The following is a 13,297-nucleotide window of genomic DNA, read 5'->3' on the forward strand; positions in this document are numbered from 1 at the left end:
GAATGACAATACAAACAAAAGGAATTTTGTCGTAACTTCTTTCTGTGCAATGAACTATAGCAAATATCGAACCATATATCACTCAGTATTTGTTTATTTACCTATAGGATTCCAATGATGATAGCGATGATGACAACACCTTTTTGAAACGAACTAAAAGAACACGCTCACAAGGGAAGAGCAAGCAGTAAGGTATGCACGTTCACCTAACCTGTCCACCAGCTAGCCTAGATATTATCACTAGTATACGAAAGATATGGTCATTTTATTAAGCAATTGTGGTGTCAGAATTCTTATGAAAGATACAAAAGAATTTATCCCTATTCTAAATTCAAAACATTAGATTGACTATATTTCATTTGATTTTTCTTCAAATGGTTTTCAGGATATATCATGATGTAGAATCTAAAAACTACATATGGAGTGGATTGCTTTTGGACAGAAACTACCAGCTATGTCTACATATGAACAAATAGGAAGTGCCTTTTGTTGTATATAGCAGCTCCTATAAAGAATGGTTAGAGCAGACAATCAGAACTGCCATTATCACCAATAGAAGCACTGCAACACCTAAATGATCATGCTTTTGCTGTATACTAGTGGAGATGTACATGCCATAGGCACGTGTTTAAAGTCAAGTTACTTAAAATAATTGGATTACATCGAACAGCTACTAAAAATATCATAAATAAATAACAAAATTCCATTGCACCATGCAATTTTACATAGGGGAGAGATTTGCGTGTTAGTGAGATGGGAAAGAGATCCTAGTTCCATAATAATAAATATTTTATTTTATTTGGTCCAGTCAACAATAAGTGCATAAGGATATCTTGATTGATTGAGGGATATTATTTAGTATGGAAAGAATTTATACTACTTAATTTATGGCCATCCATTTATACTACTCTATTTCTATTTTGTGCATAAGAAAAGAAATATGCGGGTATCAATTTTTCTCCCGTAGTTGTGCGCGTGAGGGTGCTCCATGCGGCGGGTACACTGGATGGGTACGTAGAAGGCTTTGGTGAAAAAGTTTTAGTTTTTGGGTAGAAATATTTTCCTTCTATCAAAAAAGGATCACCACCCCTTTCGTCAAACCTCTGGACTATGCAGGATCAATTTTCACCCTTAATTGTATGCGTCTTGATGTTGCAATTAGCCCCTTGATTGATTAAGGGATATCTTGATTTATTTAGAATGAAAATAATTTATACTACTTAATTTATGCCATCCATTTGTACTACTCTATTTCCTATTTTTGTGCATAAGAAAATAAATATGCGGGGATCAATTTATTCCCTTAGTTGTGCGCACGAGGATGCTCCGTGCAGCGGGTACACCGGGTGGGTATGTAGAAGGCTTCGGTGAAAAAAGTTTTAGCTTTTGGGTAGAAATATTTTCCTTCTAATAAAAAATGGGTCACCACGCCCTTTCGTCAAACCTCTCGACCAGGCAAGTTGGGCCTCCGTGAGGAGTACGGTGGATCTAATCTTTGTGAGAAAGGATTTCAATTGTTTCAACTTTTATAGTATAGATTACCTACATTGTAAAGCTCCGGACCTGAATCAGCTGTTGACATCTGAAGGCGTGGAGAGAAGTCAATAGTATTATTTGGTCGACGGCCATCCATTTCTTCAATGAATCAAAATATTCATGACAAAAAAAAAGAATCACCTCTATGTTGGTCAATATAACAACATGGATCTATATAAACACAAACATCTAAAATACCTCTAGCAATCTCAACAAAGAGATCGGTATTTTATCACCAACGTGAGCGGGCTGATTGGCGTCCTAGTGAACCAAGGTGGCATGCCACGGTGAAACAGCCACAAATGAAACATTGCAATAATGTGGGATAGAATCAAACCTCACACCTCTAGTGCAGCCTTCTCGACGGATAATAGCGCCGGTGGCGACGACTAGCGAAGCCTCTAGCGGTTTCAATAAAGAGATCAATGAAACGTGGGCCTGGCATTGTGGCCTTTCAGGCTCAAACTTCACCTGCACATTTACAAACACAAGTCCAAGCAATCCTGACCGACACATCATCAAGCAGAACATCCTATGGTCGAAAGGCTTGAGCCATGGATTGATGGGCCCACATGCAGCGTCTACCCTGGTCTTCAAGCTCTGAACCGCCTCCTTGAGTAACATGCATGCATTGATCAACAAGGCGGTGCAATGGAGGGCTAGGAGGAGCTAGAGCTAGGCCGGCCGGCCTTGACCACTCCGGCCGGCCTCTAACTGTCGAGCCTCAAAAAGATGCAACCACCACCGACCTCAGGAGAAGATCAGGAGCGTCCACGAGAAGGGTAGTGACATGCGGCAACATCCCTAGGCTGGCCGGCCTGGCCCTGCAGCGCCACGTGGCCCCCTTCGCGTGGAAGTTACACAACCACACCTACATGGAAGCTAAGCACATGTCCAAGTTCGAACCTTGAAGAGCTATAAATAGCAGCCCATACCTCCACTCTCAACACATCATTCTTGGAGAGAAGTTGAATTCTTGGTTTAGTCACACTAGTGGAAAACAAGCCCTTAATACCAATTGAAAACTGGCATAGATCCCGGTTCTTCAACAGGTACTAGGGAACCGATATTGAAAGTCTTGGCTTAATACAGTGGGTATTTACCTTATGCCTAAGGTACCCTTAGGTACCGGTTGGAAAGACCAACCGATATCTCAGGGGCCGCCATGCTGATGCAAGCTGGTGGCCCCTTAGGTACCGGTTGCTCTTTCCAACCGGTACCTAAGGATTTTCTCCCTCTTTTTCAAAAATCCTATTTTGTTTGAATTGTTTATTACTATTTATGTTTGTAGAATTGCTACACGTACCCGAGCTATACACTACTATACGTCCATTAGTCACGTTCGTGTGAAAATAATGTATGAAAATAACTAAATATCATTGACAATCATGTAATTAAGTTAACTAGACATAATAATATTTACAAATATACAAATGTCACGATTACAAGTTCTAAACCCTCACGACATTGATGCAGATGCTACTTTATTAATAGGGTCGTCTTGGTAGAACTCGCCTTTATATCCAAGATCTCCCTCATAATGAATCCTATCAGCTGCTCACGGCATCAATTGTATCCACATGTAGAACTTCATTCTTTATTTGCATCATCTATCATTTTCAAAACATAAAGCTTGATATATTAGCTCATCGCGTTAGAATAATTGTAAATGTATTTATGAACGGTTTGTGCTTACTCTTACATCATTATAATAATAAATGTACATGAAGTTCACTATCTAAATTAACTAAAAAACTAAGTAATTATACTAACTAAATTCCAAAACTAAATTCAAACTAAACTAATTTAACTAAATAAATTAAATTCCAAAACTAAATTCAAATTAAACTCAAATTAACTAAAATAACTAAGTAATTAAAGTACTAAACTAAAATTATTTAACAAAACAAAAAATTAAGATAAAAAAATAAAAATAAAAAAGAAGACGGCTGGCTGGTGATATCGGTCCCCGGCCGGCGCCGCGCGCTAACCCAGTTTTAATCGCGCGCGGCGCCGATTGGGGGCGCGGGGGGCGGCGAGGATGCGGCGGGCGTAGCGAGGATGCGGCCGGAGAGGGGCGGAGCGCGGCGAGCGAGGAGACGCGCGGCGGTGGTGCACGCATCGATGAGGCGGCCGGCAGCAGCCTAGGAGGCCGGCGAGCAGCGAGGAGGTCAACGGAGGAGGCATGTTGCCAAGAGGCCGATAAGAGGGTGGTGTGAGGCTCGGGGCAGCGCAGCTCAGCAGCGAGGAGGCGTCACGAGGAGACGCGCCAGTGTTGCGTGCGTCGAGGAGGCGGCGACAGCCGAGGAGGCTGGCGAGCGGCGAGGAGGTCGATGAGGAGGCACGCGGCGAGGATGAGGGAGGCCGATGGCGGAGGGTGAGGAGCGCGATGTGGCTGGCGGCTGGTGCCGTCGTCGATGGGAGCTAGGCGAAGAAGGAAGGCGAGGAGGAAGGGAGGAAGGGCTAGTGATATTTATACCCCGGCCCTTAGGTACCGGGTGAAAATGAGACCCGGTACCTAAAGACTCCTTAGGTACCGGGTGAACTTTCCAGCCGATACCAAGGGGGTGCCAAAGGGTGGGAACAAATTCCCCCTTTAGGTACCGGGTCAACATGACCACCCAGTACCTAAGGGGTACAGTTCCCGCCTTTCATTTTTCTTTCTTTTTTGGTTTTGTTTAGTTTTTGCTTTTCTCCAGAAAGTCTTTTAGTTCCCAAAAAATCATATATGGCCGCAAAAGTTCTCCAAAAAAATTTGTAAATATTTTATCTTTTATATCTAATTATAGAAAATTCACCCTAAAAAGAGAGAGTGTGTGTTAGTGAGTGAGTATGTGAGTGTGTGTGCGCGAGAGAGAGTGAGTGTGTATGTGTCGTGTGTGTGAGAGAGAGTATGTGCATATGTGTGTGAGTGTATGTTAGTCAAAATATTACATGATGACTAAAACTTATTCAAGAGACTAAAAATATTACATGATGACTAAAAATTATTCCAGAGACAATTAATCATCTAATAGAATATTAACGATAGTTTTCTTTACAATCATCTCTTCATTATGATCATGGCGTACGTAGGGAGCATCCTCCTAGGCTAAAAGGACACTGTGTCAACATCTGCTATGAACGGAGTCATATCCTCAGCCTTATTGTATTCTTCTTCATCCGTGACATCGTCGACTCCCACAATTTTTCTTTTGCCTGCTAGAACTATGTGGCGCTTTGGCTCATCATCTTCTGACTTGCCCTTCGTTGATCTGCTAGACTTGTCCTTCTTGGTTTTGCTGGATATGTCCTTCATATAAAGAACTTGAGTAACATCTTTGGCTAGGACGAACGGTTCGTCTCGATAGCCAAGCTCTTTGAGGTCTACGGTTGTCATTCCGTATTCGTCAATATCGATGCTTTTTTCAGTCAGCTTTACCCATTGGCAATGTGTTACCCTTAGGGAGTAGGTTTTTTATAACTTTCAGCAACTTCTCGAATCCTTTGTCAGATAAACCATTTGATACCTTCCATTGCAACAATTCCAATGTGGTACCCAACTTTTTGTGCCCTTGTTTGCAATATGGATAAAACAAAATTCTGTAGTTCTCCAACATACGCTTCAGATCTTTGGATTCCTTTACAGTTTCACATACTTACTCTGCTCCGCGCAGCATCTAACCAAGATCATCTTCTGGAACCTATGCTTCAGCATCTTCTTCAGGCTCACCCATTGTAGTATCTTCAAAGAAGGCACCGTAGTAATCGTCCTTAAAGTGAGGAACAAAATCATCTTCTTCATCATTCTCCAACATAATCCCTCTTTCTCCATGCTCAGTCAAAACATTGTAGTTGGGCGTGAAACCGTTTTCAAACAAGTGACTGTGGATGGTTCTTGTTGACGAGTAATCCTTCTCATTCTTACAGATTCGGTATGGACAACGAAAGAAACCGTCATGCTTATGTTTCTTGGCCACATCGATGAATTCGTGCACACCATTAATAAACTCCATTGAACGCCGGTCGGCGTTGTACATCCATTGCCGACTAATCTGAAAAAATAAAGAGTAAATCTACAAATTACTTATGTTCAAATGTACGCCATTTAAGTATTAAGATCAAATAAATTAAAAAATGATTAAATTCTATAATTACAATAACACGAATAATCGCAAGGTCCAAATATCCATTACACACCATGATTTTGACACTCTTCAAAAAAAAAATTCAAACCGCATCTCCACAAATAGACTTTTAGAGATGACAGGTTGTTTCTAAAAAGATTTATGTATTTCTTCCAACATAGCCTTCGGAACATTAAAATCTTTCAGGCTGACACTAAAACCCTAGAGAATTAAAGATTCCATCAACACTGGCTGTAGGAGATCCAGAAATCAGAGAGCCTCTCCTGGACCCTTCTTAGACAGAACAGAGGACACCAAATTAATGGAGTCATGAATAAAATCTTTATGAAGTTATAACATCATTTATAAAGTTGGATCATAACAAACATTGTGTCTATGTCTAGTTCACTGATTTGGTGTCCTCTCTCTTAATGAGAATTTCTGAATGTGCTGCAACCATTGTTAACAGAATTTTTAATTCTCAATGGGTTATAGTGTAAACATATTAAAGATTTTAATATTCCTAAGGTTATGTTGGAAGAAACACGGAAAGTTTTTGAGAACCACACCATACATAAATCATTAGTGTCAAAATAATTCATTTCTAAAAACATAATTACAACCTAAAATTAAATACACTAAAACCACCTCATTAGAGTGTGAAAGGACCTCAAGATGCCTAGAGGGGGGGTGAATAAGCTAATCTGCAACTTAAAACACTTTGAACACGGTTAATAACACAGATGTCCGGATACTCCAGATATATGTCCGGATACTCCGGATATTGTGTCCGGAGTTTCCGGATATAATGTCGGGACTATCCGGGTATGAAACAAACTACACAAAATAAAGATAATGATGCTGTAAATTGGATCCAGTAAATTTAGAGGAACTAGTGGTACCTTTGGAGTGTTTCTCACCAGTTGTCTTACTCCTAAGACTTGTGTAATAGTAGATCGCCCTCAAACCCTAAAAAGTTAGTCTCACAAGCAAACAACCACAAATGCAAGCTAGAATTGCGAGAGTGAGATAGAATTTGTTTTCCGAAGTTCACTCCCAAAGGAGCTACGTCTCCGTTGAGGAAGAATTCAAGAGACGGTGCTCAAGAACTCCTATGCTCCTCTCCCAAGGGTGAGACCAATGCTCAAACCCGAGGGTCACTTACTATGAATTCCTCGGAGAGGAAAGATGATTACAGACCAGCTGTGATGCACACAAATTAATCACGCAATCACAAGCGACGTCTAGCCGTCTAGGAGCTTGAAGCTCCAAGAGTAATAAACTAGAATCCACAGGCTAGACTTGGATGATATGCTCAAGAGATGAAATCAAAGCTTACTTGCACAATCTTATCTCTTGCAACAATCTCACTTCAATCCCCTAAGTAAATCACTCAAGAATGGAGCAAATGGGGAGTGAGAGGGCTCTCTTTGGCTTTTAGGCTGTTCTGGTCGAAAATGAGCAAGAGGAAGGAAATGAGAGAGGGTATGGGGGTATTTATACCCCCTCACCCAGAAACTAGCCGTTGGGAGAGCGATACCCGGAAACTCCGGGTATATGTCCGGATTCTCCGGACATAGGTGTCCGGAGACTCCGGACCAGTGCGTTTTGCGGACCGGTAACAGTAACCCGGAGACTCCGGGTATACGTCCGGATACTCCGGACACTCTGTCCGGACATTCCGGACTGAGACCCGGACACTCCGGGTTAGACAAAGAATTTCACAGGAAGTCCCTTTTTAAGTGGTGGGATTGTTTCTTATGGTTTTTGTGGGTTCTCTTGAGCACAACTACCATTTCTACGCTTGAGGATCAAAGTTCCTCTTGATAGTACGGCGTTCCTATACTCAATTTCGAAAAATAAAATCTAGTCTTTCAGTACACTTGAGAACGCCGCTTTTCATATCCTTTTTGAGGGTTCACACTTCACTATATGCTTTGCTCAGTCACCCTTAGCACCTGCACACATGCTTAATAACACGATTAAATATACATGTGCTTTGTCATTTATCACCAAAACCCACTTAGGGGCCTAGATGTCTTTCAGAGTGTCTAAATTAATTAATTATAATATGTATAATAATTGTTATAACAATAATAAACTAAACCAATTGCTAACTACATCTAAATCACATGGTATCTACATCTAAAAAAATAATTATCACATGTCTAACAATTATTATATCAATAAATAAACTAATTAGATGGCTAACTACATCTAAATCACTTGCAAAATAAAACTACAAAAATTAGCAAGTGTATAACAATTATAAAGTAAATCAAAGGCTAACTGTACTGAAGAAAATTAATTGCTAGCTCAAGGAAAAATTTCTAACCTTTCTAGAAAAAAGTTGCAAAAATTTCTCTCCCCTCCCCTCACCCGCTATCACGAACAGTGCTGAGTTCATAGCAGCTCGGGGAGGGGAGGGGGTCTAGTATTTATAGGCGGAGGCATTAGTACCGGGTCGTGGTATGATTCGGTGCTTATGGTCAATCGTTAGCGCCAGGTCATGCCACGACCTGGCACTAATGCCGCTGGGGTTATTAGGCACCGGGTCATGGCACGAATCGGTGCTTATACCCGTTGCATAGGCACTGGGTCATGCCACGACCCGGTGCTTGAGGCCCCGTGAAGCCTTTGGTATCGGGTCGTGGCATAATCCGGTGCCTATGCCGGTTCGTGCCACGACCCGATGCCTAAGTCACTCACTAGGACAACGGTCGTTGAAGCCGGTACTGATGCCTCGCATCAGTACCGGCTGCAACAGCAGCTGGTACTTTAGGCCTCGATCTTTAGCCTATTTTCTAGTAGTGTCACTCTACCTTAGTGTAGAATAGGGAGAGTGAGGTGAGAGCTTGGGTCAGAGCCAAGCTAGGAGAGGAGCCGGGTTCCCTCGGTCCTACTCTGACTCTGGGGCCACCTCGAAGGAACAAAGCTCATTCAAGTAAGTTCCTCGTTTATCTTTAGTGTCTCGCAAGTTCTTCTCTAACTTTCAGTAATTTGTATATTTACTTTCATTGATCTGCGGGATTGTCACACCCGGTTTTAAGGATAAAATCGAATGCATAACTATATGTATGCCAGGATCAAGTTCCATATATATAGTGACTTCATCAGTGAACAATCAGCAACGGTATAACGAAAAGAGAACTAAAAGATAATAAAAATTATCAGAGTTATACAGCTTATCTTGGAAATGAAGACTCCCAACTTCACAGGCAATCGACGGGGGTTGCGTAGGCCTAGAACTCAACATTATCATCAAAAGACTTCACACCACTTTCTCCTCTGAGCAGCAATTATAACAAGCGTGAGTACACTTATAGTTGGTACTCAGTAAGTGTTAGGACTTATATGACATGAAGGCCAAAAGTAAGGAAAGGCTGACTGGTTTACTGCGATAAGCAATTTTAGTTGGTCAAGTGTTATTAGCACCTGATTACTAAGGTATAAATTTATACCAAAACCCACATTAAAAGAAACAGAACAGGTATAACACAAACATAACCGTAACCATAAATATGGTCCATGATTTAATTCATCTTCAAGTTCAATTATCATGTGAGGGTCCAAGCCGCTCTTAACCGTGAGCACGGCTGATATATCAGTTTTCACTCTGCAGAGGTTGTACACTTTACCCATAATTCGTGTCTCCCAATTTGCCCGAGGTAGCTAGCCTCTTAAACACTTCCGAGGTGAGTGGCAAGAGATTCACTACGAGGCCTTTACAAAAATTCCCTAACTTATGACAATCCGCTAAGATTTCAAGCCGCAGTGGTTATAACCCTTCCTAATGAGAAAGATGCCTTAACCAGGATCATATCTAAGCCTCAAGAGGACCGGGGTATACCCCATCAACGCACTCCCCTCTTGCCTTTTTGGTAAGATCATCACAAGCTAGAGTTTCTAATTAATTAGCCAAGACCAAAGCCATATAGTATTGTGGTTGCACTGTTTTCCTGGGTGGTTCTTCATATTTTGATTAAAACATATGATCTTGTGATTAACAACATAAAGAGTATGAACATGGATAAAACAGGTGTAATATCATCATTGTTGTCATCATAGTTTATATTATTCCCAAACCAGAACCAGTTATAGCAACTAAGCAATAGCTACCCAAAATAAAGGTAAAACCCAGGTTGACAAGGAATGATCATAAAGATTAGGCATATCCTTAATTAGGATCCATCAAAATTAGGACACATGCATGTATATAGAAAAAGTTATAATTATTGTGATTATTAGGAAAAAAGAATGATCAAGGAAACACTTGCCTTTCTTTTAGAGAATAGCTGCTCAGAGTCTTCAACTCTTATTCTTGAAACTCTAAATCTTCAAAGCTCTTGGATCGCTCTCCTTCTAACATCACACAAGCATCCGACTGAAGCACAACAACAAACAAACAATAAGAACTAAGAACAACACACCAAATGAAAGAAAAGCTTAAAAAAGAGCATACTAAAGGATAAAGCTCGTTGCTACGGTCAAGACGGCGCAAGAAACGCGGAAAATTGAGCTAGGGTTGAAAAGAAACAACTATCGGAAGATTTGTGTTATAAAAGAAATAAAAGAACTATAGGCTTTCATTTATTTTAATTTAGAAAACTAATGTAAAAGATATTCAAAATAGAATATCCCTAATTATAATTAACTCATATTATATTTGCATTGATAAAGACGAGGTACAACTTAGTCAAATTTTATATATAATTGTCTATGTATAAATTATCCTAATTAAACAATTAATTAGAAAAGAAACTCGTGAGAGCATCTAAATGTCAAACTTTATGGTTCATGTTGAACTAAACTAATTAAATTAGAAATACATTTAAGTTGATATTAATCAAGTTAACATTAATTATGAATATCGGAGTATAGATCTAATTGGATTTTAATTGAAAAAACTAGATGAGAGGACATTAATCAAATTAAATCTATTTTTTAATTTCAAAAATAGGAACTACGATACAAAAATGCTACAAAATAATAGCTTAGGGTTTTAAAAGACTAGCACAAAAAGAACGGATCAAAACAGATCTTAAACGAGGAAACTACGCACGAAACAAGGTTGCAAGGACCTATACGTGATTAACTATAGAGTTTAGGGGCTAGCAGGGAAGATCTGTAAGACACAGAAACAGTGCTCGCAAATTAGGAAAAGTTTAAGGTTAGATTTGAAAAAGACCACGGGTGGGGCTGGGTTTCAAAGATGCAATAGATCCCGGGGATTTTCTGCGAAGTTTGCAAGACATAGAGAAAACTGCAGGAATTACAGAATCTTTCAGGGGCTAAATTGCAAAAGCTTGGGCAACAGGCTCTCATGGTGGCCAGTGCCCACTGTTGGTCGGATTCCCAGCGATTCCAAGCACGGGAGATCGCGGGGAGCGGGGAAAAAGAAAGAGGACGATGAGGGGATTCGATTTTGCCACTTACCCATGGCGGAGAGGCACCGTGGCAGCGGGAATCTCGCCAGGAAGAGGCGGCGGCGCACTGCTTCGGGGTGGCAGCACTTCTGTTCATAGCGAGGAGGCCTGGGTGGTGCAGGAGGGAGGGCCAAGGCGCGCAGGGGGCCAAGGCGGGCACGCCCAGAACGGCGGTGGTCTGCTGGAGGCACTGTGCAGGCGGAGACACGAAGGGGCGAGCGGAGGGCGCATGCGAGGAGGCAGCTGCATAGGGAATGCGTCAAGGTGGGGGCGTCGGGATAGCAGGGGGAGATGCAGGCGGCACGGGGCCTGCGGGCGGGGCATGCGGGGCGCGCAGGGGCAGCGACGCTCCCATTCTCGCGTGCAGGGACGCTCGCGGCAAGGGGTGTAGATGCTCACTGCAGGGCATGGCGGCGCTGGCCTAGCGATGCGAGGAGAGGGGCGCGGTGGTGTTGGCTACAGCAGCAGGGGCGCGAGGGGAGGCTAGGGCCAGCAATGCAAGGGAGGTCGTAGGGGGCTGCGGGGGAAACAGGGAGGAGGCGATGGAGGCGGGTGTGCAGGAGTAACAGAGAGGAACGGGCTCGTCTCCTAGATTTTTATAGGGATAGCGCCTGGCCCAGCGTGGCATGCATGCCAAGGAGGCGCGCGGCACGGTGCAGCACCCAGACTCGATCGAGTTTGGCTGGTGGAGGGTGCGGGGCTGAGGGTTTAGCGAGAAGGGATGAGGCGGCGCAGCAGCAGGGAACGTAGGGGCTCGGTGCTCGGAACCCTGGCTTGGTGTGCTACGCACGCCCAGAATGGCAGCTCGTCGGGCTGGGACTCATTCTTGGGTCTAGATTGCCCATGGGAGAGACGAGACAGGGCTAACCAGCAGGCCCCACAAGTTAGCGAGCAAAGAGAGGAAGGAAGAGGTAAAGGAAGGAGGAAACGACCTCGCGTCGAGACTTAAGTAGCGAGCGAGTTCGGTTATGGGCCGAAACATGTTCAGGTAAGAGCCGAACATGAAAACAAGCTGACAGTGCTGGTTGAACGTGAACGGGTTATTCGAGAGCGCGAAAAAGAGAAGGGAGAGATAAGGCCGAGTCATTGGTAGTTACGACAGCGGAGCACCATCGAAAAAGAACGCTGAAATCAAGCTATGGTTCCGTTTCGAGCAAGTTTGATCGAGAAGAAAGGTTAGAGGATGGGTACTGAAGTGTCTCGATCCGAGAATCGACACTAACAATGTAATTCTGCACCAACACAAGTCGTCGGCACAACACAATTACATTAATCAAGTGGAACCACAGTCATACATAGCTTTAAGTCCAAGTATGATGCAATACAACAATAACTGAAACTAGAAACAAGATGATAAATGGTGCGGCTGCAAGAAACTGACAATCGGTCAACATGCAACTACACATGGTTCCACTAAGCCACTTGGGTGCGGACGCGTTCGGACTACTCGCAATCCTCTAGGATGAAGTCTGGATCCTCTGTAGATAATCAACAACGGGTGAGCACAAACGTGCTCAGTAAGTTCCACCTCGCCCGGAGGGAGGGGGATATGCAATAGATAAGCAAATGCAATGATTAACAAGCTATAACGGTGCACAACAAATGCAACAGAAAGATGACAAATACCCATGTACCATCTAATATCCCACCCATGACATCTCCATCTAGGTGGCTCACTACGAGCTATGACCGCACCGTAACCTGTCCTATGCCGAGGACACGGCCATTCAAATGGATTAATTACTCTGCAGAGTTTGTACGCTACACCCATACCCACGATACTGTCCGATGACAGCGTCATCATAGCCGACACCCAGCCATGGCGTCACCTCAACTAGTCGACCACAACCCTTGGGTCCTGACCACTCTCGGCCTCCACCCATCGTTATCCAACCACCTCGGAATGACTAGCAGGTTAGCCAGTGGGATTGGACTAAGCACGTCCCATCCCGGGAAGTATGGTCGTACTAGATATAAGCTAGGTGAGATGTCATAACTCGGATCAGTTCCTAGGGCTCACCAGGGCAGCCACAACCAGTATCAACCCTCGCATGTCTACCACCATGGTAGTGCACGCCCATCCATCCTCACATGCTGCCACTGGCCTCAACCTCCCAACCATATCAACAACAAGGCATCCTCATCATACCTCCAACTAAGCACACGTCAATATGACAACAAGGATTAACCACCGGTAGCTCTCATTCACTCATCTATTGACATCATCAT

Source organism: Panicum hallii, chromosome 7 (assembly GCF_002211085.1).
Source record: "Panicum hallii strain FIL2 chromosome 7, PHallii_v3.1, whole genome shotgun sequence".
NCBI classification, from domain to species: Eukaryota; Viridiplantae; Streptophyta; class Magnoliopsida; order Poales; family Poaceae; genus Panicum; species Panicum hallii.